This window comes from Paroedura picta, chromosome 11, assembly GCF_049243985.1.
Source record: "Paroedura picta isolate Pp20150507F chromosome 11, Ppicta_v3.0, whole genome shotgun sequence".
Taxonomy (NCBI): domain Eukaryota; kingdom Metazoa; phylum Chordata; class Lepidosauria; order Squamata; family Gekkonidae; genus Paroedura; species Paroedura picta.
This window is the reverse complement of record NC_135379.1, coordinates 10,055,684-10,070,524: the sequence shown is the minus strand read 5'-3', so window position 1 is coordinate 10,070,524 and position 14,841 is coordinate 10,055,684. Positions and strand designations below refer to the sequence as shown.

General features: G+C 46.7%; 1 long non-coding RNA gene across 1 annotated transcript; it reads right to left on the bottom strand.

The window, feature by feature from the left end:
• Positions 1-421: 421 nt before the first annotated feature.
• Positions 422-14,572, bottom strand: LOC143820403 (uncharacterized). The gene is made up of 3 exons (XR_013225334.1): positions 14,496-14,572; positions 9,976-10,118; positions 422-813 (listed from the first exon to the last, which is right to left on the bottom strand). It is a non-coding gene; the product is annotated as an uncharacterized LOC143820403 (long non-coding RNA).
• Between the last annotated feature and the right edge of the window lie 269 nt (positions 14,573-14,841).

The following is a 14,841-nucleotide window of genomic DNA, read 5'->3' as shown; positions in this document are numbered from 1 at the left end:
CGTCTGCCCTCTACCAATGACCTTTCAGGATTTTTTTTACATAGCCTGGAAACTAGAATGTCACCTTCAGCCTTGTTTGCTTGCAACACTGTTATCCAAGTTTAGTTTTTTTTCTTTTCTCTTTTCCTTTCTCTCTCTGTCTCTCTCTCTCACACACACACATATTGCAGGGCAACTCTGTGGCTTTGATGAATCTGGATGAAAAGAAGCTCCAAACAATTTGCCTAAGCTAAAAAAAGAAAGAAAGAGAGAGAGAGAGAGAGAGAGAGAGAGAGAGAGAGAGAGAGAGAGAGAGAGAGAGAGAGAGAAATAGTCTTTAAATTGAAAAAAGGACATGGCGGTGTTATGCCACCCAGAGGCTGACGTTTCAGCCCAACTCCCATGTTGGGGATTCGGGCCTTCTAATAACGTAACCATTTATCATGGGCTACTTTCCCAGCTGTCAGGAGGATAGGAGGCTTAATTGGGAAACGACAGCTCTGCTACCTGTGCCTCTGCTTGCATTGCTATAATCCGAGAACATATATAAAGCTGAATTCCTCCCCCAGGAAACTCTATGGATTTCTGTGATGAATTTGGCTCATTTTGTTCTATTAAATTGTCGTTACATAAAATTATATACTAGCAGAATGCACCTTGGGAAAATAAAATGCTTAATCATCGAGGAACCCAATTCTCATTATTGTTTTCCAGGCCGCTTCGGTCTTATATTATGCTCTGAATTTTAATTTTTGCCACGAGCCGTAAAAAATAACCAACTCTGAAGGGACTCCTGTCATCCAACGGGCATGGAGATCCACGGGGTTCGGCGTCCTGTAAAAAAGAACACATTACTTCTGGAGAATTGTGCTTGTTAGTGTGTTGTATTAAATAACGCACTCTATGCAGGGGGTGGGGGACTCAGGAGAGGTATCTGGGGGGCGGGGGGAGCTGTGTCCCCAAAGGCCAGTTTTCTAGGCTAGGTAACCGTTGCGGGCTGAAGATCTCCTGCAATTAAAACTGGGCTTCAGACTACATAAATCACTTATATACTATTAATTCAAGCATTTATTCCTCTTCTCCTCTCAAGAACGGCTGCAGGAAGGAGGTCTGCAGAAAGGGCTCCCTCTGACTTGCTCAGCAGCTGCATTTATAGAGTCGTTTTTTTCTGCTGACCCCTCCCACTTGCAAGACAGAGCTGTTCCACCAGGCCTGTGGTCAAGGCCTCAATGGACCTTCGAGAACTGCTGACCTCACGGTCTTAAACAGAGAGAGGGCCTGTCCTCTCAAGATCTGAGCTCCCCCCTTCACACCAAAACCTGTTGGGGGCTATGGAAATAGAATGCTTTTATGGTATTTTTTTTTTCATGATTTTATAATTTTACTAGGGGCCAAGCCCGTTGCATTCAGGAATACAGTGGGTGATACGTTGGGAGGTGGGGTGGAAGAACTCTGTAGATGGCCTCTCCCTCCCCCCAGGAGCTGGAAATGCTGCAAGCTGGAGGCCCCCTGGGAAGGGAACTCACTGGCATGGGCAGCTCTCATGCGGCAGGGATCTGCAGCCTCTGAGCCTCCTTCCACTTCCCTTTGAGGCTTGGAGGCTGCAGATCTGGTTGCATGAGAGCTGCCCCTGCGGATGAGTTCCATAACAGCTGCCTGAAGCCATTCTAGATCATGGGGGGAGGGGGAGGCTGTCTGCAGAGTTCTTCCACCACCCCCACCCTGAATCTTGCACCCGTTGTATTCCTGAATGCAACAGGTTTGGCCCCTAGCAATTTTATATGTGTGAAATGTACAGTGTAAATGATTCCAAGCCAGCTTGCAGGGCGGGGTAGTCTGGGAAACAAACAAACACATTCATAAAGATGGAGGGGCAGGATTTCCAGCTCCAGGTTGCAAAACTCCTGGAGGTGTAGGGATGGCGTCTGAGACCTCAGTGGATACAGGGACCTCAGTGGGACACAGAGCCCCTAGATCCCACCCTCTGAAGCATCCATTTTCTCCTGGGGAACTGGTCTCTGTAGTTTGGAGATGCTGTCATTCCAGGGGATCCCCGGGTCCCACCTGGAGGCTGGCATCCCTAGGCTAAAATGAGAGCCAGTTTGGTATAGCGGTTAGGAGGGAGTGTGGACTTCTAATCTGGCATGCCAGGTTCGATTCTGCGCTCCCCCACATGCAGCCAGCTGGGTGACCTTGGGCTCGCCAGGGCACTGATAAAACTGTTCTGACCGAGCAGTGATATCAGGGCTCTCTCAGCCTCACCCACCTCACAGGGTGTCTGTTGTGAGGAGAGGAAAGGGAAGGCGACTGTAAGCCGCTTTGAGCCTCCTTCGGGTAGGGAAAAGCGGCATATAAGAACCAACTACTCTTCTTCTTCTTCTTCTTCTTCTTCTTCTTCTTCTTCTTCTTCTAAAATGTGACAAAAGGAAGAGGTTGCATTTTTGGAAGATGCTGCAATTCCGTTTTTACAAGGGAGAAGTGACATGACAGCAGTACACAGAGACCAGATCTACATGTGAGTAGATGTCATGACATCTTAATGATTGCAGTAGTGTAATAGAGAAGGATGGGTGGATCCTGCATCAATTTGGGGATCAGAGAGAGAGAGAGAGAGAGAGAGAGAGAGAGAGAGAGAGAGAGAGAGAGAGAGAGAAGAAAGTCAAAGGCAAGGCTCATTCACTCTCCGTGAGATGCAGAGCCTTATCTGTACAAATGAAAAATGAGCAGGCCCGATTTTTTGCAATGCGGTTATTTTTCACTGGCTAAAAAACACCAGCCCACTTCATGCCGTTCCGTTGACTTCCCTCCGCTTGTGCCAAGAACCACCCTGACCCTCATTCAAGTCAATGAAGCGGCACCTTCTCCTGCAGTGGAGAGACACACCTGGGCGCCTTCTGTGTTTATAGGACAGTCTTCGCGTCCAAGGAAGGAGTTTCTTGAGGCAGATGAGACAAGTCCAATTCAGATCAATCAGGGATAAAACTGTCCCTGCATTTATTTGCTACCAACACAGCTCGCTGGTTACCTAAATGCTTCTGCTCAACAATTGATGGAGAGCCTCCCAAGGAATTGATTCTTTTTTTCCCCTTCCACCCAGCGTCCTGTTCCCACCGACTGGCTTTGAAGAAGGAGCAGTTGGGGAAAAAACAAAAGGCTGAGGGCGACTCAAAACCTTGCATCTGTTCAAAAACAATTTTTTTTTCATTTAATCCAGCTTTTCTCAACCATCTTTTTCCATTGAGAACCCCCTGAAACATTCTTCAGGCTTCAAGAAACCCTGGAAGTGGTGAGATGGTGAAGAATATGGTTGGGAAGCGTAGTTGTGGACACACCCACCCAGAGCCCCTCCCCTTCCCACCCCCTCCTGGCCCATCATTGGCCATTTTAGGACAGGGGTGGGTGGGTCAACATGACCATGGATGGACATATCACCCAACAGATGTTTAACAATTTTTTAAAAAAATCTAAAAAGTTAATTAACTCCCACCCATTTGGGAACCCTTTCCATGACCTTCAGGAAAACCTCGTTTAGACACCTGTAAATGGAAAAGGAAAGTTAAAGCTAATCAAATTTGCCCATTTTACTAGCATAGAATCATAGAATCATAGATTTGGAAGGGACCTCCTGGGTCATCTAGTCCAACCCCCTACACTGTGCAGGACACTCACAACCCTCTCGCTCATCCACTGTAACCTGCCACCCCCTTAAGCCTTCACAGAATCAGCCTCTCCATCCAACCTTTGTTTAAAAATTTCCAAAGATGGAGAACCCACCACCTCCCGAGGAAGCATGCTGTACTAATTTATGACATCAAAGTTTGTTTTTCCATTTGGTCATCCATTGTGTGCACATCTATACATACATGCTTGCTGGTCATTGACTGTATGAATAGACTGAACTGAGCTGTCGCATGTTAATGCTTTTCACAGGTGGAATCCAGCACTGTCCCGGGGGGCTTCCCCAAGGCAGGGACTGTGGCCAGTGGTAGAGCCTCTACTTTGTGTGCGGGAAGTCCCAGGTTAAATCCACAGCATCTCAACTTGAAGGGTCTCTAGTGGTAGGTGATAGGAAAGACTTCCTCCTGAGACCCTGGAGAGCTGCTGCCGGTCTGAGTAGACAATACTGACCTTGCTGGACCAAGGATCTGATTCAGTATTAGGCAGCTTCATATGGTAGGCAAGTGTCATGCTGAAGATGCTTGAACAGGGAAGCAATTGCTTGACAGACTATATGTCTGTTTGTTGAACCCTTTATGGCTGCTCAGCAGGTTGCTTTGACTCTCCCTAGTAGACCAAAGCAGCCCAACTGGATTTTCATGCATGCACATTCTCATACCACCCAATGAAATTCTCTTTCCCCTCCCCACTGTGCTGCTGTTCCACTCAGAAGGCAATTGTTTAAAAAAGACATATAAATCACTCATAACTACGGATGCCAGTGCCCAGGTGGGGATCCCTCAGTTTTACAGCCCATTTCCGTGTGACAAAGATGATTCCCCTTGGAGAAAATGGTTGCTTTGGGGGGGGGTGTCCCAAATCCCACCTTCTCCCACCTCCACCTCCAAAGTCTCCAGATATTTTCCAACCCAGATCTGGTGTGACTATGTGTTTTGTTTTGTTTTTTAAGTCCTGTTGTTTGGTGCTCATCTCATAACATCAGTAGAGCCCTGCTGGCTGCCATCAATGGTCCATCTAGTTCAGCATTGTGTCTTACACAGTGGCCAGCCAGTTCCTCTGGAGAGCCAACAACAGCGTGTAGAACCAGGCCCTCAGAACCTGGAGGTTCCCCTTGGTCACCATGGCTGGTAGCTATTGGTGGACATTCCTCCAATAGTCCTCAGCCCACAGAATGGTTTTTGATCTGTTTGGATTGGTGGCATTCTTGCAAGCTGGCAAATGTGCAAAAACCTGGTGCAAACCTGTTCAGCAGGAACTCAAACTCATTCAATGCTGAACTGAACAGATCCAGTGAGTGACTAGCTGAGGGCCGAGTCACGCAGTCAGCTGCTGAGCATATCCCCTGCAAAATTCACAGCATCTCTAATTCCTACAAGCTAGATTTCTTTTTTCCCCCAAATTCACAACTGTTTTTAGACAAGCAAAGAAGCTTGCTGAGTCTCACAAGGCCTAGAACCTTCGGAGAGCCATACTAGGCACCATGCCATACCTTTTTACCTCTGAGAACCCCCTGAAACATTCTTCTGGCTTCGAGAAACTCCCATAGTGGCACAATCATGTACAATCATGCACAATCATGCACCCCCTCCAGGCCCATCCTTGGCCATTTTGGGAGGGGGAGCAGGTCAACGTGACCACATATGGTCATATCACCCAATAAATGTTTAACACATTTAAAAAATATATATTAGATATAAATTATCTTCCACCCTTGGTTAAGGAAGCCTGCTCTAGATTTGTATTTCATCCTGAAAAGCTATTTCATGTAGAGCTGTTTGGGATGAGAATCATGGATGGTGGATATTTTATTTGTTTCTCCATTGCACAAAGTGCATATCCAGTGTTTCTGCCCTCCCAAGCACCACCAAGGCGCCTAACAAGTGAATCCTCGAAACCATTAAAACCCACCCTCCCCCAAAAAATGAAAAATAAAAATTGTGTGTCTCCAACAGACATTCAGTAGATCAGGGATAGTCAACCTGTGGCCCTCCAGATGTTCATGAACAACAATTTCCATGAGCCCCTGCCAGCAAACGCTGGCAGGGGCTCCTGGGAATTGTAGTCCATGAACATCTGGAGGACCACAAGTTGACTACTCCTGCAGTGGCAGAGCCATGTCATGACTGTGCCAGGTAATCTCGGAAGAATTTCAAATCTGCCACGAATTTCAAAGAGAACCAACAGACCATGAATAACTATAGGACCCAAGGACGGCGGCGGAAGGAGGGAGGGGGACGGACGGACAACGTTTTGGAAAACAGAAGTATGTTTTCACTCAGTCACCGCAGAAGAGTCAGCCTGGAATGCGGAGATTGTGAAATACCCTACAGAACAGATATGAGCTGTATGTCGAGAAATATGCGCGCAAACACCCTGTAATAAGCCTGCTGCAAGCTGTAGCAGCACACGGCAATTTCTGCCCAATGTCTTATCTCTTAGCAAGGAAATTCTCTCCGGGGGAAGGGCAAGCCCGTTGCATTGTTCTGCTTTATTAGATTTCCGTCTGGCGCTGAATGAGTTCCCCAGTCACTCGGAGATCCCGTTCATTTTGATGGAGCTGGCAGAGAGAAGACGGTCCCCCCCCCCAAGATTGTGCCCCTCGCGCCTCTAGGCTGAGAGTTATTTGCAAACGACTTGTGCGCTGAAACCGTGAACAATCCTATCAGCAAACTACATTTTTGGGCCCCCAAAGTGAACCTCGTTTGTGTGTTTGCTTAAGCATTTGTGGCAGATGCTATTTGCAGGAGGATATCTTTTGTGAGCGCCTCCTCTGTTATGGAGAAGAGAAACAATGTCAAGGACCGTGCAAGTTGCTCAGGCACCCATCAAAGCTGATCAGCACTGCGACAATGTCGAGCTTGTATCCTCTCAGGGGTAGAAAAGGCAGTGCACTCACACATTCAGGGTGTGACATAAGAAGAGCTCCCACAGTCAGAGTAGTTCAGCAGTGGAATAGGCTGCCTAAGGAGGTGGTGAGCTCTCCCTCTCTGGCAGTCTTCAAGCTAAGGTTGGATACACACTTTTCTTGGATGCTTTAGGATGCTTAGGGCTAATCCTGCGTTGAGCAGGGGGTTGGACTAGATGGCCTGTATGGCCCCTTCCAACTCTATGATTCTATGATTCTAAGAGCCCTGCTGGGTCAGACCAGTGGTCCATCCAGTCCGGCACCATGTCTTACACAGTTCTCTGGATGGCCAACAGCAGGGCATAGAGGTTGAGGCCTTCACCTCCTGATGTTACTTCAAGACACTAGAATTTGGAGGTGGAGTTCAGAATGCCTCTGAACATGGAGGTTTGCTTTAGTCGCCATGGCTAGTAGCCACTGATAAGACACTGAGAGCCTCCATGAATTAATCTAATTTTTTGTTGCATGATCTGCAATGGGAATAATCAAGCGGCATATAAAGGGTGTGCTGCAGGAGGCATCGAAGAAGATGTATATTTAGAATCATAGAATCATAGAATCATAGAATCACAGAGCTGGAAGGGGCCATACAGGCCATCTAGTCCAGCCCCCTGCTCTACGCAGGATCAGCCCAAAGCTTCCTAAAGCAAGAGCATTATCATCTGCTCCACCTGGCAGCAGCTCTCTATGTTCTCAAGCAGATGTCTTTCACATCACCTGTGGCCTGTTTCTTGGAAAGGTAGATGCCAGGGACTGGACCCGGGATTTTCTGCAGGCATCTGTAGATGCTCTACCACTGAGATGCTCAACCTCCCCAATGACTCATTCACTTTGGAAAAACAGAAGGCGGTACAAAATGAAATCTGTGCAAGGGAGACTTGAAACCACAATTGGAATTTAGGGCTCAAAACTGCAGGAACAAGACATTCAAAATGATCCCTGATCTCAGGTGTCTGTTCTTGGTGGCACTCATCAAAAAAAAAAATCCCTTTGGCCCCAAATCGAGTTGAAAAGTGTAGGATTTGAAGAAGAAGAAGAAGAAGAAGAAGAAGAAGAAGAAGAAGAAGAAGAAGAAGAGTTGGTTCTTATATGCCGCTTTTCCCTACTCGAAGGAGGCTCAAAGTGGCTTACAGTCGCCTTCCCATTCCTCTTCCCACAACAGACACCCTGTGGGGTGGGTGAGGTGAGAGAACCCTGATATTCCTGCTCAGTCAGAACAGTGTTATCAGTGCCGTGGCGAGCCCAAGGTCACCCAGCTGGCTGCATTTGGGGGAGTGCAGAATCGAACCCGGCATGCCAGATTAGAAGTCCACACTCCTAACCACCACACCAAACTGGCTCTCTTTTCCGCAAGATGTAACATGCCGTCTCTAGGGGCCACCATAAAACGACTTGGTACACACACACATCCAGCCTCCCAGTCCCCACTGCGTGTCTTGCTAATCTTTGTCTGGGATTTCTCATCAAGGAAAGGCTGTTTGTCTTGCTGAGTCATTCACAATCTATGTGGAGAGGTTCCTGGGTATCCCTCTCGGAGATAAGGGCTCCGTAGCGCTTGCCTCACAAAATGGCATTGGGTTATCTGGCCAACGGTTAATCTAAGTCTTATTCCTGCATACTTCTTCTGGTATGTAATAACAACTTGTAAATGCCAAAGGACTTTCCGCGTTGCACGTAAAAGGGCGATTTCTCAGCGCACGGGGTGAAAGCCTGGCACGCCACATCTGTCTGAGCTTGACATGTCGGTATTTATGATAGCCTGGGGTACACGCTGTGTAGCTTCCCAGCCCTCTTCCAAATTTATCCATACTGTCTCCTAAGAGTTTGACCAAGTCAAGCCTGCTGTGTACCCATTTTAGCTGATAACATTTATCAGGAATTAAGTTTCATTTTTTGGGGGTAGAAAACCTCTCATGTACCTTTAGGATCTCTGAACCCAAGGACCTTGGGCATTAACTCCTCCTCAGTTCTGATTCTTAAAAGAGTCAGTGAAGACCAAACTAGACATGACACTAGGGAGGGACGCCAGGCTCCAAGCAGTGGTTGGACACCATCCATAGTGTATCCATGATCTTTAATGAAGCACAGTGAATGCACAAATGAAATTGTGAAGTTATTGTTCAGATTACACCACCAGGAGTGTTTTGTGTGGTGTTTCTGGTAATGCACCTGTGAACTCCTAGGTATTGATAACAAGTAACACACATACACACAAAAGGACCTTGTTTTGAATGTGCATGCAATCACAGATGGAGGGTACAGTGATTTAGCAATGCATGTGTGAGCATGTAAGGTGGAGAGGGGGGAGACTCAAGTGCACTAAAGAAAGCAAATGGCAAAATGTACATGCTCAGGTTAAAAAAATGAAACAGTGGAACATTCCTAATGCTTTGGTTCCACTTCAGAAACAAGAGCAAGTAATTGGAGTCTCCAAAACCCCAGGACATATTAATGAGAATTTCAGAAGTACTCCCTAAACATGACCCATAAGTGATTACTTTTCAAGTTGGAAAATAACTCTCCTCTTTCTACCTTCAAACCCCACTCCATGTGAGCACAGAGCCGTCAATTCCTGTGATGCTACAGGCAGGCATGTGCTGAAGCATATGTGCATTAAAATAAAGTATGCCACAGGTGGACTTTGAATTTGCAGATTGGTCAGGAAATGAGCCCACCCATGAATACAAAATTCCCCTGCTGAAAAGTGAGTTTTCATTGATTCACAGATGGCTGACTTCAGGATTTCTGCTGGTGAAAAAAGGAGGCATCTTCTATGACCACCCTCCAAAAGGCTAGAAATCATGGGACCTGCATGTACAAAACCCATGTAGTATGGAGTATGGACTAGCAGGCTTTCTCAACCCTGGGGTTTCTTGACAGCCTTTCCCCAAAATGGCCAACTTTGGGCTTAGAGGGGGTGGGAAAGGGAGGGACCCCGGGTGGATGACTATACAACTATGCTACCCAACCATGTTCTGTGGGATTGTGTCACTTCTGGAGTTTCCTGACAGCCCTGGAAGGGTTTCCCAATGGATGGGAGTTGGTTAATTTTTAATATTTTAAATTTGTTAAACATTTATGCCAAAATGGCCGATGATGGGCCTGGAGAGGGTGAGAAGGGGAGGGGCTCTGGGTGGGTGTGTCCACAGCTCTACTTGCCAACCATATTCTGTATGATTGTGCCACTTCTGGGGTTTCTCAAATATTGAAGAATGTTTCAGGGGTAAAAAAGTTGAGAAAGGCAGGGCTATAGTATGGAAGGAGAAGGATTTGAGATTGAGTGAATAAAATGGCTGAACCCAACCCACCATTTTGTGTGATGGTTATAATGTCATATTCCAAACCTTACTCTGTCGTGAAATCCACCAGCTGACCTTGTACTGCCTACTTCCTCCATGCCTTACTTAACTCACCAGGTTGTAGTGATGACAAAATGGGGAACAGAGTTGTGCATTTCACCATTGCTTCTCTTTCTGCAGCCTACTGAGCCTCCTGAAATTTTCTCCAAGGGGGGGGGGTCAACAGATCCTCAGCATCCAGGGCAAGTAGAGGGGACCTGTTAGGAGGAAGAGCAGAAGAAGTTGATGTTGCCCCCAAGCACAATGGAAATGCTATTCCCTAGCAGGAACTATGTGAACACACAAACCTGTGAAGCTACCTTAGATTCAATCAGAACATCTGTCCATCAAGGCCAGTACTGTCTTCTCCTTGCTTTGTCAACCAGGATTTCGTGAAACCCTGGGTTTCTTGATGGTCCTGGAAGGGTTTCCCAAATGGGCAATAAATAAATAATAATAAATATATTTTTAATATATATATTTTTTAAATTGTTAAACATTCAATGGGTGATATGACCATATATAGTCATGTCAACTTGCCGCCTTTCCCCAAAATGGCCAATTTTGGGATTGAAGGGGGTGGGAAAGGGAGGGACCCCGGGTGGATGAGTATACAACTACGCTTCTGTGGGATTGTGCCACTTCTGGGGTTTCTCACTGAAGAGAATATTTCAGGGGTTTCTCACTGGTAAAAAAAAAAAAGCTGAGAAAGGCTGGTCTACTCAGACAGAAGGTCTTTCACATCACCTAATGCCTACTTCTTTTTAACTAGAGATGATGTGATGATGTTATCCGTTCAGTCGTGTCCAACCCTTGGTGATTCTATAGGAAAGTTTTCGCCATACATTTCTGTCAATGACTGCTTGTTTTAGTTGGTTCATGGTCATCCCTGTATTGGCTTTGATCTTGGCAAGCCAGTGAGAGATGTCAGGGATTAAACTTGGTACCTTCTGCATGCCAAGCAGATACTCCACCACTGAGCCCCAGCCCCTTGTTTGGATAAGTTCCATTTTGTCCATCACTACTCCCAAACACATGAGCCTCTTGTTGCGCAGGGTGGTAAGGCAGCGGACGTGCTGTCTGAAGCTCTGACCATGAGGCTGGAAGTTCGATCCCAGCAGCCTGCTCAAGGATGACTCAGCCTTCCATCCTTCTGAGGTCGGTAAAATGAGTACCCAGCTTGCTGGGAGGTAAACGGTAATGACTGGGGAAGGCACTGGCAAACCACCCCGTATTGAGTCTGCCATGAAAACACTAGAGGGCGTCACCCCAAGGGTCAGACATGACTCGGTGCTTGCACAGGGGAGACCTTTACCTTTACTCCCAAACACAAGGCCGCAAAGCCTTCCTCAAAACTGACCTTTTCCCTTCTTCTAAAAAAAATAATAAAATCTTAGATTTTTCTCTCCCATTAGCAAGCAATAAAAACTGCTCCCTCTCAGCAGCCAGACTGTCCCCTGAACTAAGGGATTTGGGGGAAGCACCCCCCCCCCCTTTTTATAGGCTGTCTAATCTGAAAGTAAACACAGGGAGGAATTGAAACCAGGAGTGGGAGATGGAGCCCTATTTAAAGAGTAAACACTATACCAGGTTCTCTGTGTTTAATAAAACAGCAGATAGCTGCCCCTGCCCATGAAGTCCACTTTTTGTAGGACGGCCTTGGGTTTCCCCCCACCCCTACTGAAAAAGGAGGGCTCTTTCGAGGGGAACAAAAAGCATCTTGGAAAAAGGCTGCCAATTTGCAAACAATATAAACCTTTTACATAAGCTCTTCCCTGCCATTGAAAAAGTAACTACTTCACACCTGAGTCTTGCCCTCTTGGCCTTAGTGAAAGTCCCCAGGTAAGAAGAAGACCCGTTTTAAAAGAGAAGGGGGGATGGGTCTCCCAACAGACATCTTAGGTTTTTCCTGCTGAAACTGTGTAATGCAGAGAAGTCATGAGAAACCTTTGCTGCGCAGGTATAAATCAGACAGAGTCCGAAAGGGTTTCGACCCTATCAGGAAACACTATCCAGAGTTCCAGATGGCCTCCGCTCTGTTTGAGCAGGATCTGGTGCGAGTGGAGGCCAAGCATGCAGCAGGTCCCCGATAACTGAATCAGGCCGACCACATGGCAAAGATGCTGGGAATGGTTTTGCCCTTCGGTTTGCATCTGAGAAGCAGATCATTTTGCAAAGTCCTACACGACCAGGAATGTTGCAACCTTGAAAAGGAGTGGATTCTAGAAGCATCTTTATTCCATGCGCGATGCTCATTGACTCTTGCTGAACCTGCAGCAGCCTCATGCTGGCCACTTGTTTGCCACGTGAGGCTGCATTTGCCCAGCTGGCAGCGTTCGGGCTCCCAATGCTGCCAAGAGATTTGGGGGCTGTATTTGGAAAACTCGTTCTGGAGCAAATGAGTAACTTTATATGTATTATTAATTGAGAAAAGTCGTATCGACAGAAACAATCGCCTTGAGTTACCGGTGAACACTTCAAGCAACGAACTGAAGCAAAAGACTTTGGACAGCAGCATTTGTAGCACTCAGAATCATAGAATCACAGAGTTGGAAGGGGCCACACAGGCCATCTAGTCCAACCCCCTGCTCAACACAGGATCAGCCCTAAGCATCCTAAAGCATCCAAGAAAAGTGTGTATCCAACCTTTGCTTGAAGACTGTCAGCGAGGGGGAGCTCACCACCTCCTTAGGCAGCCTATTCCACTGCTGAACTACTCTGACTGTGAAAAACTTTTTCCTGATATCTAGCCTATATCGTTGTACTTGAAGTTTAAACCCATTACTGCGTGTCCTCTCCTCTGCAGCCAACAGAAACAGCATCCTGCCCTCCTCCAAATGACAACCTTTCAAATACTTAAAGAGGGCTATCATGTCCCCTCTCAACCTCCTTTTCTCCAGGCTGAACATTCCCAAGTCCCTCAACCTATCTTGCACAGGCATTCATTTTGGCGTCCATAGCATTTGACTCCATGAAGGTCCCTCCCCACCCCAAATCCCGCCCTGGCTCCACCCCCAGGTATGGAGGGGAGGGGAGCTGAATCAGCCAGAGCTGAATCCAGGCACAACGGAGAGCAGTGCAGCGTCTTCTTCTATTCCTTCAAATGGCCCCACGGATGGCAGGCCATTATTGTAGTCCTCCTTGCATCACATCGCTCAGAGAAGTATTCCATCAATTATTCCCCAGCCCCCACCCCCAGTTTCTTCTTATCTTGCTCAATTTTACATTTCCCCCTAATGATCCTGGCTCTTTTATCTTCACATTCTACATACTGTACAATTTCCTCTTTAAATTTTCTCCCCTATTACTTCAAAAAAATAAAATTAAAAACCAACAACCTCTCCGCTGTGGCACTTCCCTCGTCTGTTCCTCCCTCCCTCCCTCCCTCCCTCCCTCCCTCCCTCCCTCCTCCCTTCCCTTGCCGTGCAGAAGCATCGCAAACTTGAAAAGAAGCAGGTAGGATACCTTCCTCTTTCATGAATATGAAAAGGGTGTCGAAAGAAAAAGAAAAAAAAGGATTCTCTCCCCCCCTCGCCTGCCGCCCGCGTCTTTCTTCCAGTACTTTACGCCTTTGAGATAGAAAATTGTCACATGAAAGCAGGCCACTGGGAAAAGAACATAATAAATATTTGACTTAATAAATAATTATCAGTCCCATTCAAAAGGAATGTGCCAAGCGCTCTGATCACACAGGTAAGATGTGGGCCGCAATTCTCATGTCAGAATCAATTAAAAATAAACCCTTGAAGGGAGTCCTTTTTTGTTACCCAAGATGGAACCCAAGATAATTTCCCCTCGTTTCCTCTGTTTTCCCTTTGCCTTGGCTCATTCTTTGAGCTGTCGTCAAATTCGGCTTTGATTCCCCCCCCCCACACACACACACACTCTTTTGAAGCATTAAAACTTAGCTCTGTGCCATGCATTATGTGCTGGAGCCAGGGCCACCAAATGGAAGGGTTGTTTGAATATATTTATTATTTATTTATGTCCAAATTTATATCCCGCCGGCTCGGCTTAAAAAACAACAACTAGACCCTTGCAGAGACTTAATCATATAAAATATTAAAACATAAATACGACGACACCGAATAAAACAAGAAGTTAATTTTAAAAGCATCTGCAGGCAACCCGAATGCATTAAATCTACAGCAGGAACTCTCAGCTTGCAGCTCATAGAACAGCATCGTCTGACAAGCAGCAAGGGGAGGGAGCGAAGGGAGCTGTATGGTCTCTGGGAGCTGCTAACAGAGGGGGTCTGGACCTCAGAGAACGTATTCTTGACTTCTTGTCCCTCCAGAATCAGGGAGGCTGAACGTTTGGCCACAGTCATGCTTGATCGTTGAAATCCCCACGTCCAACTTTGGCAACCAGGGGTGAAATGATCATTGGGTTTGCTTGTTGCAGCATGGAACTGCTAGAATTACTGCTTATTGGGCTTGCATCACTTCACTGAGCATGTGCAGGAAGGCTGCTCATTCAAACACAGCCAGGCCTGCTTAGGTCAAGGTTCCCAAGCATGGTGTTCATCAGCGCCCTGGTGCCAGCTGACACCTTCTCTGATGCCTACCAAGTGAACAGAAGAAGAGAAGATGTACCTGTAGCCTTGCCAAGGACTGAGCTTGTGTTCTGTGGACCTCTGGAGAGTCACTCCTGGTCTATTTAACCAATCGCCTGTTGACAAGAACAGCAACAGTACAACAAGTTGGGAGAGAACACAGCACTCACAGGCTGGTAAAGAATGCACCAGTGGCAAAATAATAATTTAAAAGATTGCAAGGTACTGGGGGGTGGGCAGTAATGCCTTTCAAACAGCCACCGACAGACAGATGAAATGTCCAATGATAAAATAGCTGTCTCTTTACAACTGGCCAACAGAATAATTCTACCATTCTGCAAAGACCATTACTTAGCTTCTCCACCCTCTAGGGCAGGGGTAGTCAA